Genomic DNA, 13,050 nt, shown 5'->3' with positions numbered 1-13,050 from the left:
AAAAAAAAACAATCCTTTAAGTCTATAACTATTTTGTGAAAGTCAATAGGAATAGCAACTGGTGAAGGGAGACCGGGTTGCAGTGCCCCCATGGGCACCATTGCTTTGTTTACAGCTTGTAAGTCTTGTAATAGTCTCCATTTACCTGTTCTCTTTTTTATGACAAAAATGGGAGTGTTCCAAGGGGACTGAGTGGGTTCAATATGTCTGGCATTAAGTTGTTCCTGTACTAACTCTATAGCCGCTAGGGTTTTTTCCTGAGTTAGGGGCCATTGAGCAACCCATACTGGCTCCGTGGATTTCCAGGAGATTTTTTCAGCATGGGGTACAGGGATGTCAATGGCCATCAGGTTAAATTTTGAGAGAGCCCGAATCCTGTTTTAGTTGTATTAGGTGTTATAGAGATGGGCTGCTTTATCCCTTGATTAGTTTTGCCCAGGCCTTTGCCAGGGAGAAAGTTCATTTTGAGCATTTGAGCAGTAACTACATCTCTGGGGCTGCACATAAAAGTTTTCATTTGAGTTAGAATATCTCTGCCCCAGAGATTAACGGGGAGATGGGGGATAATATACGGTATAACTGTACCAGTGTTTCCTTCCTCATCTTCCCATTTTAGTGTTTGTGAACTTTGTATAGGATTTGTGGCTTCACCTATTCCTTTTAAGTGGGTGGCAGCGGCTGTGAGGGGCCAGGATTTTGGCCAGTGGTTTGAGGATATAACTGTGGAATCGGCTCCTGTATCTAAGATTCCCTCAAATAGCTTGCCATTAAGTTTTAGTTTTAAGGTGGGCTGATTATGGGATATTGGTTGTGCCCAAAAAACATCGAAAGATCCAGGGCCTTCTGTGGGGTGCTGGAGCTTTTTGAAGTTTGAGTTGGCATGTCGAATGGGGAATATTATAAGTGGTGCTATTCGAGTGCCAGAAGGAATATGAATAATATTGTTTGAGGTGGTTGCAATTATTTGTATTTCACCCTTAAAGTCATTATCTAGTACACCTGGGATAATTTGGATTCTGCACAGGGTGACACTAGCTCTTCCTAAAATGAGACCAAAGGTATTTGGGGGCAGAGGCCCATAGATCCCTGTAGGTATGAGGAGAGGGCTGGTTTCTGGGGTTAATATTGACTCAGAGGTGGTACAGAGGTCCATTCCTGCACTCCCTGCTGTGGCTCTGCATAGGTCTGAGATGCGGCAGCATGGTTTATGGTTGGGAGTGCAGGGACTGCGACTGGGGAAGGTCGAACAAACCGTACTGCCCCTGGGTTTGTTCTGGTCGGGGCCTGGGGCTGGCCCCATTGCAAGTTTCCCTGGGGCTTAGGCCTAAGGGGTTGGCCATTAATATCTGTGCAGGAGTGACACTCGGATGCCCAATGAAACCCTTTTTTACAATGGGGGCAAATAGAGGTGGCAATGAGGCTTTCTTAGAGATGAATGAGGAGGAATTGACTCTTGGTACGGGGCAATTTTTTGAAAAATGGCCAGGTTGTTTACTGTTATAGCATGTAGGAGGCTTAGTTTGTGCTGCAAAATTTTGGAGGGTGGTGCCAATGGCTATTCCCAGAGTTTGAGTAGGCCAGATGCCAGAACAAAGTTTTATGTAGTTATTAAGATCGGTATTGCGAAAAGGGCGAATTGCGGCTTGGCAGGCAGCATTGGCATTTTCAAAAGCCAGATGTTTAATGAAATCACTATCACTCTCGCTGGCCCCAAATAAACGCTCAGCCATATTTTGTAGGCAGCTGAGGAAATCGGTATATGGTTCATCGGGTCCTTGCCTTAATTTAGTGAGAGAGACAGTGGCAGCACCCTTTTGTGGAAGTTTTTTTCCATGCTCTAAGCACGGCTGTTTGTATTTGTGCTATAAGGCCGGGGGGAAATTGAGCTTGTTTGTTATTTTGATGGTAGGGGCTTTGACCTAAAAATTTGTTTAATGTCCATTTTTTAGAGGCGGCTTTACGGGCATTACGGGTGGCATACTTCTTGCAGTGTTCTTCATAATCGGATCTCCACAACAGGAAATCGCTGCCAGACAAGGCAGCTCTAGCTAACTGAAACCAATCGTTGGGAGTAAGTTCTTTCTCACTGATGCTTTCTAATAATGCAAGTGTGAAGGGGGCGGTGGCGCCATAAGCATTCACTGCCTTTTTGAATTTTTCTAAATATTTTAAACTAAGTTTCTTATATTTAGCTGTTGTTGTAGTACTAACTTCCTCTTGCTCTCTCTGTGTAGTACTAACTTCCTCTTGTTTTCCCTCGTCAGAGCTGGGGGGGTTTTCCTCACTTTTGCTACCCAACGCGCCATTTTGAAACCTGGTGGCGCCATTTTGAGACCTGGCTGCGCCATTTTGGGAGCTGGCGGTGCCATCTTGGGAGTGGGCGGCGCCATCTTGGGAGCTGGCGGCAAGGTCTTTGCTCTGACTGCGCGTGACTGGGAAAGCATAGGTATGGTGAGCACAATGGGGGCGGGGTGAGTGGACATTTTCTGGGAGTGCTAGGGCAGCAATGGTTTGAGTTGCTGACTGGAGTTCGGCGAGTAAATCGGTGGCCAGCTGCCGCTCTTGATTAAAGGTTTCTTTAAAGTTATCGGCGTGTAGCTGGAGATTTTTTGTTATCTTTTCTAAAGCGTGGAATTGAGGCAGAGACACAGCTGGATAAAAAGGAGGATATGGATTGAGAAAATTAGGATTATGGGGGGTGGCCGAAATGGGGGAAGGGAATTGGTCTCGAACATGGAAGGGATTTTAGCCTTTGGTTTCGTCTCTGGGTTTTCAAAAAGAGGGGGGGTTTAGCCTCTGGTTTGATTTTGGCTTGATCGGGCGATAAACTAGCTTGACTGGTTGGGGTATTTGGCCTACTTTTGTTGGGGTTTTTGTTAAGGGGGCTTTCAGGCATATTAATTATTACTGAGCTGCATGCTGAAGCGGGACGAGAGTGCTCCTTCAAAGCTTCCTCTCCCTTTTTGCAAAGTTCTTGAATGTCTGGAGCAGAAAAATGGACTTTTAGGGTTTCAGAAATAAGACTCCAGTAAGAAAAGGCAATAACTGGGACTTTTTCTGGCCCAAAAGTTTTGTAATAGTCTCGTAGGCAGTCTCCGACCCTTTTCCAACACTTATGATCTATAGTACCTTCTAGAGGGAAACAAGGGCAGGTTTTTAACAAAGATTAAAAAAAGCGTGTGAGATCCTTTTTCTTAACTCTAGTTCCTCGTGCCTTGAGTGCCTCTTTCAATTGTTTCATATATAAACTATGTTGGGAAGTTCCTTGTCCCATGGTGGGGGAGGGGGGAGCCTACCTTTTTGCTTTTCTTTTCTCTTTCTTTCTTCTTTTCGCCGACACTGGGTGATTTCTCAATGTATCTGTCTCACGAGTGAGTTCCTTGTGGCAATCTCGGGTGACGGATCTGTCTCACGAGCGAGTTCCCTCTTGGCGATCCCTGGTGCGGTGAGTGAGAGCGCTCTCTTCTGTAGTGTGGCATTCTATCCCTCAGGCCCCACGTTGGGCGCCAGTTTGTCCCGCCCAGCGGGATGATCATCGGGTGCTCCAGATCCTAGGAGGAAAGAATGGTATGGGACAAGAGAGACACAAGGAACGACAGCAAGACAGTATTCTGATCAAGCTGGAAAACTTTATTGAGGGGACTGAGCATATATACTCTAGGGAGGAGGGGGGGTGGTGGGTAAGGATAGGTGGCGGTCTGGCATTTATGCTCCCCAATGTGGCAGAGTTAGACTCAGCAGTGGTTCCCCTATGCATGACTCTTTTGTCCTTCTATCTGAACCTATAATTAGTACTAGAGTTGGTGGATGGACATCCAAGAGACTTAAATTTTTGGAGTGTCCATGTGCTAGCTGAGCCCTGAATCTCAACAGAGTTGTAACACCTACTCCTCAGTTCAATGAACTCACCCAGGACAACTAACAGGAAGGAGATGATGGACAAACAACATACCAAGGAAGCAAGAGTGCAAGCAAGCGTCCCATCCATCAGATGTATGGGGTCAAAGCCCTTTTCAATTAATGGTGGAGTGGGCATCACCATCCCAGAGTCCTCAGGATTTGGAAACAAACTATGAACTAAAATAAACTTACTAGTATTCTACTATAGACTTAATGAGATTCTAGCAAAGGAAGAAACACCATTGTTGTGGAGGCAGTGACTTTCAGATGTTCTGGGGTTACGGAGAGGGAAAAAACAGGTGTAATGTGGGGGGAGGGGGTGTATTTTCAGGACTTGAGTTGAACAGGACAGAGTGTAAACTACAATGTAAACTATAATCCATGCTTAGTGGCAATGCTCCAAATGTGTTTATCAATTGCCATGAATGTACAACACTCATAAAAAATGTTGGTAATGTGGGAAAATGTGGGAGGGGTGAGAAGCAGGGCATATGGAAATCCACTATATATTCTCTGCAATTTATGTAATCAAAGTATCTTTTGAAAAATAAGAAAAATGCGGGGAAATATCTTATAGAAAATAAAGAGATCATAAGATGAAAAAAAATGCAGTTACTTCGTTTAGATATTACCCTTTATCCACCTTAGGCATTACAACATTATTGTTTAAAATATTTTGGAGATATTCCTATTATTTTTTAGCACCTCAAACATTTAGATTTTAAGTTATCATATAAGTTTATACTGTATGTTCAAACATCAAAATCACACACCAACACACACGTAACCCACAATGACACATGTGCTCATGTGAAAAACTACATAATACTAACATGCATGGCACACACACTCCTGAATATTATTCTAAATATTTTATTCATTGGAATTTACTTGTTTGTAGTATGTAGACATAGTTAAAAATTATTTTCTTCTTTGTGCATGCCTGTGTATACCAACCCAAATTATATATATTTACATACATGCCTATGCGTGACTGAATATAAATGCTTTTCATCCTCAATATGATTGTAAAGTGGTGTTCATTCTACGGTTTTGTTTGTTTTCCTACTTGTGCCCATACTATGCATTCTAATAATACTATCGGTGACATTAACAAATTTCATAATGAGATAAATGTTATTTAATTTAATTTAGTAAATATTTATAAGCATGAATTAATTTTCCTTTTTGTAATTACTGGTATGAGCTTCGGATTAAAATTAATAAATTTATTTCCAGATAGAGAAGAAAAGAAAAGAAAGTAGTAAGCTTTGCCTGGAGCAGAGAGGAAGCTGGAGAGAACCCAGAACGGTTTCCCAAATCCAGGAGTGTTCAGACCCGAGAGAGAGCAGGGGTGGAGCTGCAGGGGGCAGAGGCCGGGGCAGCCCCGGGCTAAGGCGGACCAGCCCTGCGGGCGCGAATGGAGCTGCTGTGCCGAGAGCCCCGGAGGCAGCCGGAGCAGGGGGGAGGACAGCGACAGGGGCAGGGCGTCCAGACGCCGGGTGAGGCCACCGGGCACAGCAGCGTCGGGCCGTTACTGACCGCCGTCACCGTCCACTGGAATGGGGGCCCCAGCGCAGAGCCGATCGTGGGGTCCCGCCGCCTCCTCCCACAGCCCGTGGGCGCCGGGAGCTGGCGGAGGCGCTGCTGGAGCCCGAGTGGGCCGCCTGCTTCCTGGGTGCCGGGGGCGCTGCCCGCGCGGACTCCGACTGTGGGGCCGGTCACAGCCCCCAGGACGGCCGCCGCCTCAGGGCGCAGCCGAGCGCGGGGCTCAGGGAGGGACCAGGGCTCTCAGCGCCGCAGGACGCCGGCAGTCCACGGCCACGCAGCGAGGAATTAGCCCGCGGAGCCTCCACGCGGGAAAGACCCCCAATATATTTCTGTTTTTGTTCTCTTTTTTTTATTTTTGCTTTTGTTTTTTTGTCTGTTTCTTATGATTTTCAACTCTTTCCCCCCCAGTCTTGATGAGACTCTAAGAGAGAACAAAAGAGAACTATCACAGCTCTTTGAGGAGGTAATGGGATAATGTGTAAAAGTGCTCTATCACGTCAGTGAAAGTATGGCACCAACTAAGGGGTTACTGTACTGCTGAGAATGAAGTCCAGCTGGGAGCACCAAGGTATTAAGCACGTGACTTTAAAAGGCATAAAGGGTGTGAAAACAACACGCAGGTGCAAAGCTCAAATGTTAGGATAAAGGGCTTTTACTGCAGAGGACAATAAACACCTGGTAGAAACCCTGGACTTGCCTGGTCCACCTCCCTGCTTTTACTATGGAGGAAACGAGCACAGCCCAGGCTCCTGCCAGCTGGAGCAGCGTGTGTGGAGAGAAGACAGGGAGGGGCTGGGCGAGCCTGTGGGCTGGGCATCCCCCCACCACCTGGCCCTGCTGAGGCTGGGGCTTTAATTCCACAGCAATTGACAGGAAGAATAAGAGGTCTATGAGAGGCCCAGCTACAGCTCTCCTCCCACACGACACCTGCCACCCCAGGAGCCTCTGCACTTAGAGACGTCCACAAGGACAGTTAGAACTTGCCACCGGCAGCCACCTCCACACTTAGCACAGATGTCCACATCCCAGGCTCCACACTGAAGGAGCTCTAAAACCTGCCACCCACCCACCTCTGCCCTTAGAGATGTCCACGTCCCAGGCTCTGTGTGGAAGGAGCTCTAAAACCTGCCACCCACCCACCTCTGCCCTTAGAGATGTCCACATCCTAGGCTCTGTGTCGAAGGAGCTCTAAAACCTGCCACCCCAGCCACCCCTGCACTTAGATACATCCACATCCCAGGCTCCATGTCGAAGGACCTTTAAAACCTGCCACTCCAGGAGCCTCTGCGCTTAGAGATGTCCACATCCCAGGCTCCATGCCGAAGGACCTTTAAAACCTGCCACCCACCCACCTCTGCCTTTAGAGATGTCCACGTCCCAGGCTCTGTGTCGAAGGAGCTCTAAAACCTGCCACCAGGAGCACTGGGGGAGATAGTCATGGACTGACAGGCAGGCCTGAGTGCTCTCACAAAAACAACAGAGAAATAACCAAACACTGCCCGGGGGACCTGCTTTGGGGGTCAGCAGATGAGGACAGTGCTACACAACTCCCGGGATGGGGAGGGACAGAGAGATGAAGACGTGGAAAAGACAAACGTGAGTTACTGAGCCCCAGATGCAGCTGGGAAGGGCTCCCCTCCACCCCAAGATATTAAGGGGTAGAGCCCCTGTCTCACTGTAGTCGACTCAGAGGGAACAGACATCTTCCTCCCTGACACCTGTTTCAAGGGAAAAGGGATGAGAGGTCGAGGCACTTTTCTTCAGTGAATTTGGCCAGCAGAGCCGGCTTTGAATCTGGAGATTCCACACAGGACACAGGAAAGCAGGGACTAAAACACCTCAGTGGAAAGGCGAGCTGACTAGCACCATCTGCTGGCCCCTCTGGAAACTCTATGGGCAAAAACTGCCTTCTGTATCCAATCCAAGGGATAAAAATCTGCACCCCACTAGTGAGTCCCTGGTCCAACTTTGAAACCTCAAGCTGGGCGACTTTAAATACTGAGAATAACTGAACCAAATGTAAAAGAAGAGCTATGGTTTTGCATGATCTATGTATCTTTAAAAAAATAATAACATTAAAGATAAAAATAAAGAAGAGCTGTGGGGAAAAAATAGACAAAAGAGAGATATTAGCCACCAGAGTAAAGACACCAACATATTCAGATGCCTAAACATCAGAAAAAATTAAAAACTATGCTAGAAAACAGGAAGAGATGGCCAGAGAGAACAAACCAAATATCCTAAGGAGATACTGAATTTAATACAATTAATCAGTGATAATCACACATCTCCTAATCACTTCAAAGAATTTAAAGAAAATATGACTAAAGAAATAAGGATATTAAGAAGACACTGGGAGAGCATAAAGAACAATTTGAAAGCCTGCAAAGAAAAGTTGCAAACATTACGGGAATGAAAGACATGATGGATGAGATTGAAAATACATTTGAGGCACATAAGAGCAGATTTGAATGACCTGAAGACAAAATTAGTGATTTTGAACACAGAACATCTGAACTGGAAAAGACAGGAAAACAGAAAGAAAAGAGAATGGAAAAAATGGAATGGAGTCTCAGGGAATTGAATGACAAAGGAAAACACAAATATGTGCATTATTGGTGTCCCAGAAGGAGAAGAGAATGGAAAAGGGGCAGAAAGAATATTTGAGGAAATAATGACTGAGGACTTCCCAATCCTTATGAAGGACATAAATATAAAAACCAAGAAGGACAGTGCAGCCCAAATAGAATAAATCTCAATAGATCTACCCCCAAGACAGCTACTTTTCAGAATGACAAATATCAGAGGTTGAGGATTCTGAAAGCAGCAAAAGAAAAACATCACATGCAAATCCCCTATATATTTTATGTAACTTTTCTGTAAGCTAAAACCTCTTTAAAAAGAAAATTAAAAAATTTCCCCCAAAAAAAGGTATCACATACTAGGGAAACTCAACAAGATTAAGGCCAACCTCTCATCAGAAACCACGGAGGAGAGAAGAAAGTGGTATGAAGTATTTAAGGCACTGAAAGAAAAAACTGCCAGCCAAAAATTCTGTATTCAGCAAAGTTGTCCTCAAAAAATGAGAGTGAGTTCAAAGTCTTCACAAACAAAAATGGATGGAATATATTACTAAAAGACGAGCTTTGCAAGAGATACTAAAGGGGGTGCTATAGCCTGAAAGAAAAAAACAAGAGTGAGAGATTTGGAGAAGATTTTATCAAAGCCCAATGAAAGAAAATGCACAGCATGAGTTATTTGAATCTATCTTTTTTGATAATCATTTAAAATTTTAGACACAAGGATATTTATTCTGGAGAAACAGGGCAAAACTCCTGTTTGTAAGATAAGTCTTTCAGATGAAGCACGTGAATGTAAATGGTAACATTATTATGTTCTATTTGGACTATGGTTTGATAAGTTGTCATTTATTCATAAGATTAAAATTCTGAGTGTGTTTTTTATATATGTTTAATACAAATATTGTTGTAGAATTTGAGAGAGGTTCAACTATTTGCTTATAGAAAGGTCAGGACTCAGGAATGATTTTGAGAAGGAAAAATGGTTTATTGATGGCCGGCTGGACTCCGGAGATTTCTGTTTCAATCCCGAGCCCCAAACAAGACTTTTAAGTTCCTTTTATACAGGGTGGGGAGTCAAATGGTGCTTTTATGAAAGAAAACTACTTTCTTTGTTAGTTAAGTCTTTGCCTGAGAACTGGGTAGGTTTTGAATTAACATATCGCCCACACCTCAGCTGAGCTTGAATTAGCATCTTGCCCACATTGGGTCTGGATGCAACACTGAATACACATTCAGTCTTCCATGTGTATGTAAGATTTCTATAGACTAGGCACACTTGGATACAGATTTAGATGATTTTGAATTTATGCACAGGCTATATTATATTTCCCATTCGAGGCCAGGTCCAAGTTCCCTTAAGATTCGGCATCACCACCATCAGAGTTTCCCTGGACTGACTGGTATGTATATAGTTTGCATTGCTAAATTTCCTCCTGGGACTGGAATCATTGCCATGGTCACAAAGGGCAGGACTGCAGCCTCTTACCATCCTACACCCACAAGTCAGGACAGACAGCTTAGGTTAAGGTTATCTCTGAAGAGACAAAGAGCCTCCCAGCCATAGCCCACATCAATATATGGATGGATACATTTGAAAGACAGAACTTGAAAAGCAATTTCTTGAATAGAAAATAACTTGGCCAATGTTATTAAAATGTTGACTCATCAACATTTGTTTTATGGTAAAGGAAATAAGTGATTGCTTTCACTCCTGAAAATATACTGCTCTTACTATTCACTCTGTTTTGCCTGCTTATGTAGAGGATGTTTGTCAGAAGGACCGAATACTTTTAACATTCATTTTGCTTCAAAGTTGTGGCTTTGATATATGTGGAATCTTTGAAACTTCAGTCAAACATGCATACAAATGTGAACATTCTAAAGTTTCTCCTAATTCTGATTTGTGCTTAAGTTTTTGGCTTTAAAGAAGTGATAACAATGTAGTTGACAACTTCAGGGTTTGTTAGATGTGTGAAGTACTGATAAATGTCACAATGATGGTTTTATTTTTTTAGATTATTATTGTAGGTAGGTTAGTCCTTACCATAAGTGAGTACTTTTTTAAAATGTGGAATTTAAAATTAATTTTTCTTGTTATGGGCTATGAGTGGGAGGCTTTTTGTCTCTTTGTAGATAATCTATGCTGTATGTGTCCTGACCTCTGGGTGCGGGGCAGTGAGAGGCTGCACTTGGTGACCATGGCAATGACTCCAGTCCCGGGAGGCCATTTAGCAATGCAAACTCTATAAACTTTAAATATTCAGGGAAAATGCAAACCAAATGGGCTAAAAGCTTATCTAGAATGTATGAAGCCCATGTTAAAGCTTAACTAGACTGTCGAAGATATATGTTAATTCAAGTCTCTTGAGCACTGAAACAAAGAACCATTTGGCCCTTCCTCTGTATAAAAGGAACTCAAAAATCTAGTTCAGCATTCATATTTTGGAATGCGAAGCCCCGAGCCTGGCCAGTCATAAATAAATCATTTTTCCTTCCCAAAATTATTCCTGAGTCCTGGCCTTAATATACACAATTAATTGGACCTCTTTTTTTTTTTTTTTTTTTTACTTTTTTTTGTTTTGTTTTGTCTTTATTTTTAATGTTACATTAAAAAATTATGAGGTCCCAATATATCCTCCCACCCCCTTACCCCACTCCTCCCCCCCATAACAACAACCTCCTCAATCATCATGAGACATTCATTGCATTTGGTGAATACATCTCTGAGCACCGCTGCACCTCATGACTTCTACAACATTGTATTATCTTTTTTTTAAAAGATCCATAGATCACACAAAATGTTACATTAAAAAATATGAGGTTCCCATGTACCCACTCCTCACACCACTCCTCCCATCTCAACAACTTCTTTCATGAGTGTGGTGCATTCACTGCATTTGATGAATACATTTTGGAGCACTGCTACACAGCATGGATTATAGTTTACATTGTAGTTAAGACTCTCCCAGTCCATTCAGTGGATTATGTCAGGATATATAATGTCCTGTTTCTGTCCCTGAAATATCATTCAGGGACAAATCCAAGTCCCAAAAATGCCCCCATATGGTTGTAGAAGTCGAGAGAGGCTTAATTATTTGTATATAGAAAGGCCAGGACTCAGGAATGATTTAGAGAAAGAAAAAATGATTTATTGATGGCTGGCCAGACTTGGGAGCTTTCTGTTTTAAACTGGAGCCCCCAAAAGATTTTTAAGATCCTTTTATACAGGGTGGGGAGTCAAATGGTGCTTTTATGAAAGAAAATGACATTCTTTATTAGTTAAGTGTTTGCCTGAGTACCAGATAGGTTTTGAATGAATATATTGCCCACCTTTCAGGTACACTTTAATTAGCATCTTGCCCACTGGATGCTACTTTGAATACACGTTCAGTTTTACATCCTTTTTGAACATTCAAAGCATATAGGGTTTATATCTTTTAACTGGGTTTCTAGAGACTAGGTACACTTGGATACGGAATTAGATAATTTTGAATTTATGCACAGGCTGTATTATATTTCCTATTCAAGGCCAAATCCAAGTCCTCTTAAGCTACGGCATCACCAGCACAGAGTTTCCCTGGACCAACTGGTATGTATATAGCGTTTGCACTGTTAAATTGACTCCTGGGACTAGAGTCGTTGCCATGGTCACCAAGGGCAGGGCTTCAGCCTCTCACTGTCCCACACCCACAGGTCAGGACACATATAGACTAGGTTAACTTACAAAGAGATGAACAGCCTCCCATGCTTAGCCCACATCAATATCACACCTCATTTTCCATCTCCCTGCCTTCAACAACTTCCAGGGCCACAGTCTCCACATCAGTGATTTAATTTCTTCCATTGCTAGAGTCACAATAATTCTACAGTAGAATACCAGTAAGTCCACTCTAATCTATATTTTATTCCTCCATCTTGAGGAAACTGGGGTGGTGATACCTACTCCACCTCTAAATTGAGAGGGGCTTAGATGCCACTTGGTTGATGGATGGGATTTCCTGTTTGCACTTGTAGACTCTCTTGGTTCCATGGTATGTTGGTTGAACATCCTCACCTCCTTGTTAGCTGACCTGGATAAGTCCAACAAATTGGAGAGTAGGCGTTGCAACTCTACTGAGGTTCAGGGCCCAGCTGGCACATGGACAGTCCAGAGATTCAAGTTTCCAGAGCATACACCTACCCCAGCACCAACCACAAATTCAGTAAAAGTGACAGAAGAGGCATGTGTAGAGAAGTCACATCTGGATCCAACTCCATCATACTCAGGAGCACAAATTCCAAAGTAGGATCCTCTGGGAAGGCAAAAAACTCAAAGCCATCTGCCATGACTGCAGGTCCTGAGTGTCTCCACAGTCCTCAGGAGCACCACTACCTGGAGTTGTATCTACTTTGACTGTCTCTGAGATCCTGCTGAGTTGCGCATAAGCATGACCCCTCTGATGAGTTCCTGACTCATTTTGAAGTCTCTTAGCCATATAAACTCCTTTGTCTTTACTATTTTGCCCTTTTATTCAAGGTCTTTTTCTAGTTGCATCACCAGCTGTTGATGGTAGTAATCCCTCGGGGCCAAGGAGGCTTTTCCCCGGGAGTCATATCCCACAATGGGGGGAAGGTAATGCATTTATAGGCTGAGTTTGTCTTAGAGAGTGGCCACATTTGAGCAACATGAAGTCTCTCAGGAGGTAACTCTTAGGCACCCTGCAGCTGTAGGCCTAGTTGAAATTTCAAACACACAGGCTCATAAACATAGTCACCAGTATCAAAGGCCCATCATTGGACAAATTTGCCTTTTTTTAATGAGCAGATTTTATGGGTACATCATAATAAATATACTGCTACATTTAAAAAAAAATGGGATGATGTGCAAGAGGGAGGAGGGTGCACAGGAATCCCTCATAATTTCAATGTAACTTTTCTGTAATCTAAAACCTCTTTAAAAATAAAGTTTATTCCCCTCTTGATGTAGAGGGGGACTGGACATAGCCATCCCAGGTCCACAAGATGGAGGAATAGAGTA

The sequence above is a fragment of the Dasypus novemcinctus genome, chromosome 22, assembly GCF_030445035.2.
Source record: "Dasypus novemcinctus isolate mDasNov1 chromosome 22, mDasNov1.1.hap2, whole genome shotgun sequence".
NCBI classification, from domain to species: domain Eukaryota; kingdom Metazoa; phylum Chordata; class Mammalia; order Cingulata; family Dasypodidae; genus Dasypus; species Dasypus novemcinctus.
This window is presented reverse-complemented; position numbering follows the sequence as displayed.